Raw genomic sequence first — 6,069 nt, 5'->3', positions numbered from 1 at the left:
CTCGGGTCCAATCCATGCCTTCTGGCCCATGACCCGAAGGGGAGACACACCCTTCTGTGGCCCCAGCCAGGGGAAGCAGAAGGAGCAGCGGTGGAGTCCAGCCACGTGCATCCTCGCGGGGGTCTCAGCAGCTCTTCGAAGGATGAGGATAGGAGCAAGATCTGAGGCAGAGGTCAGAGGTTCAAGGAAAGTGTGTGGCTTAAGCAAAGGGTTCTAATCAAGGGGTGGGGGCTGGGGGACTTGGCTCAGGACACCTGTGAGGGGCATGCCCTGAGGGCCCAAGTGCAGGGGCTAGGGTATGTTAGCTAGGGAAGGAACAGGCATTAATGACTAGTGCAGGAGACTTAGCATTAGGAACTGGCTATTAGAGACTCTAGGGAGCGGTGGCCTCAGGAGGGGCAGGGCCACACCAGGGCAAACCTGCGGACAAAAGGCAGACTGGGGCAGAGGGAAAACCAGGGGAGGGGCACGTCAGGGTGGGCGTGGTCCAAGGACCAGAGGCGTGGCTGAGATAAGGGCGTGGCCAGTGTTCACCCCTCCTGGGTGTAGAACGCCCTCCGTGCAGGGATGCCCTTGCTCCTGGTCTTGTTATAGGAAACATCTGCAGTTTCCCCAGGTGCAGATCTCCTACAGGCTGAGGCCCCCTGCCCAGGCTCATCCTCCCTCTGGCTGGAGAGGACCCAGGCCTCCTGCCAGCCTCCACACTCCTTTCCTGAGTCTCGAGAAGTCTCTCTCTCTCGTGTCACCCGTAGGTTTTAGCTTGGGACCCATCCACCACCGTAATAAGCTACACTTACTGAGAATCCATTGTGTGTGTAAACTCTTTTAACTTGACAATACTCAACTTATTTGGAGAAAAGGAAGGCTCAGACATGTAAGGTCATTAGCTAGAGGTCACATAGCTAAGTGGGCAGCCTGGCCTCTAATCCAGATCCAGGGTCTGTGCTGTACCTGTTGCGTAGCCCAGCCCCTGCCACCTGAGTCTCCAGGACTCTCGGGCCTGCTGAGTAATGAGTAGGAAGATTCTGGTCTCCCTTTTTGGGAGGTAGAGTGAGTGAAGCAGCCCCAGGGGAATAGAGGTGCTTCTGACCGATCGGGCCTGATGGATGGCTCAGATCAGGAGTTCCATCGCTAGCTTCCCCAGCTCTGGGGTCTTCCTTGTGTACCCTCCCAAACTGGGGAAGCCCCCAGAGCTTTAGCTGTGAGGAACTGGAGGAGGGGTCAGGGCCAGGGTGGGTCTGAGTAGGACATTTCTCGGCTCCTCTCTCCCCACAATTAAAAATCAGCCCACTTACTTCTTGTCTGAATCTTACTGCAGCTGTCTGGGCCCTGGCCTGGAGGGTGGACCAGCCCGAGAGAGTCATGATGGCCCTTTAGGTCCAGGTTAATACCCCTGAATGAGCTCCACTGGCTTTAGCTCTGGGAGGACTCCTTGGACTCTCTGGCCTACATCCCACTCCAGTTCCAAGGGACTTCCCTTTGGAAAGTGGGGTCCTCTGTCTTCTCAGAAAAAGATAAAAAAACGAAAACAAAAAGGAAGTGTGCAGGCGTGGGTAGGGGTGGGGCAGACCCTGTGGCTGTGGCTAGCAGGTCTGCAGTGTCCTGGGGACAGCTGGTGGGGGTGGGGGGCTCTGGAACCCCTGCAGCCCTGTCCTTGCTGGCCTGGGCAGCATCACTCACCCGTCCCCCAACAGTGTCACCACTGGGGAGGGAGGGACCCCAGAGGAGGGGAAGTCACTTCCTGTGAGCACGAGCCTGCCAGGGTTATGTAAAACCCCTGCCAGCTGGGGCTAGTGCCCAGGGGGTGGGGTGGGGTGAGAGAATAAGGTGAGGGAAGGGGAGGATGGAGGAGTGAGGAAGGGCTGGGCTAAGTGCTGGGGAGGGTGAGGGAAGAATAGTGCGGGAGGGTAGGGAAGAGGAGGAAAAACCAGAGGGAGGATGGGGTGGGGGAGGAGGGAGGAGGAATGGGGCACAGATGGGAGAGGAGAGAAATGGCACGGTGGAGGGGGAGGATCTGAATGGAGGAGGGGTTGGAGCAAGTAAGGTAGGAGGGGACAGGGAAGAAGAACTGGGGGGGCTGGGTGAGTGCAGCAGGGGGCAAGGGGAGGGGCTCTCCCTCAGCAGCGTCAGCAGCAGCATTATTTACTGAGCTCTAGTCCTCACTCAGGCACGTGTTTAGCCAGCACTGCCCTGTGCCAGACATGGTGCCCAGGCGGCCATCCTGGCTCACCTGCCCTCCCAGAGCTCTCACTGGGAGATGCCGTGGGCCTGGCCTTGGCCTCTGTGATCGAACCCCTTCATCAGAGGGTGGGCGTGATCGTTCCCATTTCACAGACAAGGATGCTGAGGCCAGAGAGGTGAAGAGTGAACATTTCATGAGAGTGGGACTCCAGTTACTCCAGGTAGGTGGCTGCCCTCCAGGTCTCTGGATGCCTGGCCAGCCAGTTCCACCCGAGATCTAGCTGCCCCAGACCTCACAGCTCCGGCATTTCCCAGGCATGCTCCTCTGGGAGCTGGGTGCAACTGAACCGCAATACTGGTCATGCTTTGATCTTCTCTGAGCCTCAGTTTAAACAGGGGTAGGAATTTATCTTCTTTACAGGGCCATTGGGAGGTTCATTCTGCAGCAAACATTTATTGAGCTCCTGCTGTGTGTAGGCACTGAGCTGGGCTGGGTGCGGGGGACACTATGGAGAGCAGGTGGGTCTGCCTTCCTGAAGTAGGCTGCTGGTGTCCTCCTGAGCTTGGAAGGAGATGTGGCTGTCAGGGCTCAGGTATACAGCAGGCACACCATAAATACTAGCTCCTTTCTTGAGCTCCTGGCAGGTTGCACCCTGACCCGCATCCCATCCTCATCCTGACTTCTCAGGACCTCTGACATGGGAGGCAGCCCACCCTCCCACTGGCCTCCTACCCCTACCTCAGGCTTCTGTCTGAGGGACAAGCTGGGGTCAGCCGCCTCTAGGTTCTGCCGGCAGCGGCCTCCCCATCCCTGTGGGCCCACTGGGAGCCTGCCCTGAGTGGTCCCTCATTTCCTTCTTTCTCTGTCAGAGGTGGCTCCCTTGGTGTTCTCGGTGTGCTCTTGTGCTAAGGACTTCCGCCTCCAGCTCAGTGGTTGGTGCAGCCAGCCTGTGCCTGGCTTGGTGAGGGGTGGCCAGCAGACAGCACAGGGAATTTCAGGGTTGAGTCTTGTGGAGACTCTGGGCTCCCTTTGAGCCAGGAGATCTCAGGCTCTGCCACTTTCCAGCTGTAAAAGCTCAAGCCTCAGTTTCCTTTTGGCCTCAGTTTCTATATCTATAAAATGGGGCTAAGCTATTTCATGGGGCTATTGTGAGCATTAAATTCACCTTAGCTGGGGCCAGCACTCAGTAGTGCTTAATATAAATGAATAAATAAATCTTAACTGTTATGATTATTCTGTAAAACCTTGACTCATTGCCTGTCCAGCATCCTTCTACCATAGCCTGGTTTCAGGGACTGGTCAGGAGATGGACAGGTGATCCACTCAGCCAAGGAGTTGGGGCCTTTGCTGGGAATACTGGGAAATAGATTTTTCTCTTGAGTGGGATTTGAAGGTGAATTGCTGTCTTGGGCCACAGGGTGAAAAGTTGTCTGAGAATAAAGCTAACAGGTGGAGAAGGTAACAACCCTGACGCCATCATTTGAGCAACTTGTTCTTGAAGCTCTTACCTGGGCTTTTCATCTATCCATGCTATGTTTGTTAAACTCTATTATGTGCCAGCTGCCACTCTAGTTGCTAGAGATGCATCCAGGAACAAGCTCCAGTCCTGCCCCAGGGCCTTTGTACTTGTTCCCTGTACCTGGAATGCTCTTCCCTCAATATCACCATGGCTCCCTGCTGTACCTCCTTCAAGTCTGGACTCACAGGTTATCCCCTCAGTGAGACCTGCCCTGACCCCTCTGTTCAAAATCACACACACCTCTTCTACCCTTTCCCGATGTATTTTACTCCTCAGCACTTGGAACCACCTGAGAGATTCTATAGAATATTTGATGATTTTTTAACTTCTCTAGCTCCTCCACTAGAATGTTAACTCCACAAGGGAAGGGATTTTTCATCTGTGTTTTTCACAGCTGCTCCATAGGGCAGAGAGCAGAGAATGTAGAGCAGGTACTCAGTGTTGAATAAAAAGGGAGCCCCCAAAGGACTCTGAAGAGATGACGTTGTCATTGCGGTTTGGACATTTAAGAAGCAGCCGTCCACTGGATGACCCTCAGAGGAGGGCACAGTGTACGGCTGCTGGTAGGAAGTCAGTTCTCCTCTCACTTAAGCCAGATTGGATTAATTTTTTTTGTGGGGATTGGGGGATGTCACTTTCAACCCTTAGAATCCTGAGTTGCTCTTGGAAGGATGCTGTACTCAAGAGCTGCCCCTGGGGGGCGCGAGGAAATTCCATTCCTGCCCTTGGACATGCAATCACTAGCACACTGGAGAAATTGGGGAAATTGAGAGATGATGGTGATGATGATGATGGCAGTAATGGAGTATCTGCTTTAATGAGGTAGGTATCAGTATCATCCCCATTTCCTAAATAAGGAAATTAAAGCACAGAGAGGTCAAGTAGCTTGCTCAAGGTTCCTCAGCTATAAGTGGAAGAAAGGAGATGAAAGTCACGTTGTCTGACCACCCAGAGGAGAGGCAGATGCTGTAGGGCTGAAGACACCCAGGTGGGAGGGAATTTAGGAGGGGCCCTGGGGGGGGTCATTGCGCTGGAGGTGTGAGCCCTCTCAGCAGGCTGGAGCCCCCAACCTGCAGCCCACCCACAGGATGTTTCCCCAGCAGTGGCCTGAAGTGCTTTTAACTGTGGAATCGAATCTGGCTGGCACCAGGGCAGGTGAAATCAGCACCACTCTGCGCAGTCTGAGGACCGGAAGGCTTCCTGGAGGAAGCTGCATTTAATCAGAGACCTGGAAGAGAAGGAGGAGTCAGCTGGTTGAAGAGAAGGGGAAGAGCATTCAGGCTGGGGCACAGCTGGGCAAAGGCTGGGGGTGTGTGAAAGTGAGTGATCGATTTCTTCCGAGGTTCTTTGCGTGTCTAGACTGAATATTTACCCAAACCCACACTGGCAATTTCACCGCAACTTTCCCAGCCCATGTTTCCATCCGTTTCCTCTTTCCTCTGCTTGGTCAGAAGATAAGCTGCATCTACCTCCCTCTACTTCGGCAGAACACACGGCCTTATCTGCAGGCCCATCTCAGAACTGAGTCTGAGCGCCCGGCTGGCCTGCACCTCTCAGGACGCGGTCTCTGGGACGGAAAGGGGTTAGAGGGTTGCTAAGCCAGTGCCTTGCAGAGGCTAGGAGCCTTTCTCAGGTCTGAAGACCTCGGAGACAAGAAGCCCCCAGTGCTGCTGCCCCTCGGGCGCCCCACAGGCAGCCTGTGCACCTCCTAGTCTCCAGGAGGCTGGCCCCACAGGGAGCTACTTTGGAACCAAGCTTTCCTCCTCCTCTGTCCACCATCACCTGGACTATGCTCCTACCACACTGCTCTTGCTCCTACTGCACCTGGCCACTTGGTTAAATCTGTTATTTAACCTGTCTGGCCTTTACTTACCTTATCTGGAAAATGGATTCAGTGGGTTAAATTGTAAACCACTTACGTTGTGTGGCACCTCGTAAGTATGTGATTGTGATTTCCCCTCTCTTCAGTCTGCTGGGCCATCCTTCTCTCATTCCCCCAGGGAAGGAGTATCCAGTATGGAAATGATTTTTTTTTTGCATCCTGAATTTCACCATGTCTGGGGAAAGGAAAGATGTCTAACAAAAAACAGTTTTTGGGGAAATTGATGTAGGAGAAAAGAATCCCAGCCTGGAGCTTAGAAAAAAGATTTCCTGAGTAGGGAAGCGGGTTCAGGGAACTGGGAGGCAGTAGAGAGCAGGGGAGAGGGTTCCAGGAAAGGGGATCTGGGGTAAAGCATGGAGGAAACAGCGGGCCGGCTGGGGAGCTGAGCCCACTTCCCCCAGGGCAGAGACCCCAGAGGAGAGGTTCTTGTGGTCTCAAGAGTAGGCCAAGGACAGCCCCACGCAGGTCCCTGGGGCTCCTTAGGTG

The sequence above is a fragment of the Camelus dromedarius genome, chromosome 33 (genome assembly GCF_036321535.1).
Source record: "Camelus dromedarius isolate mCamDro1 chromosome 33, mCamDro1.pat, whole genome shotgun sequence".
Classification (NCBI taxonomy): Eukaryota; Metazoa; Chordata; class Mammalia; order Artiodactyla; family Camelidae; genus Camelus; species Camelus dromedarius.
Note: the sequence above shows the minus strand (reverse complement) of the source record.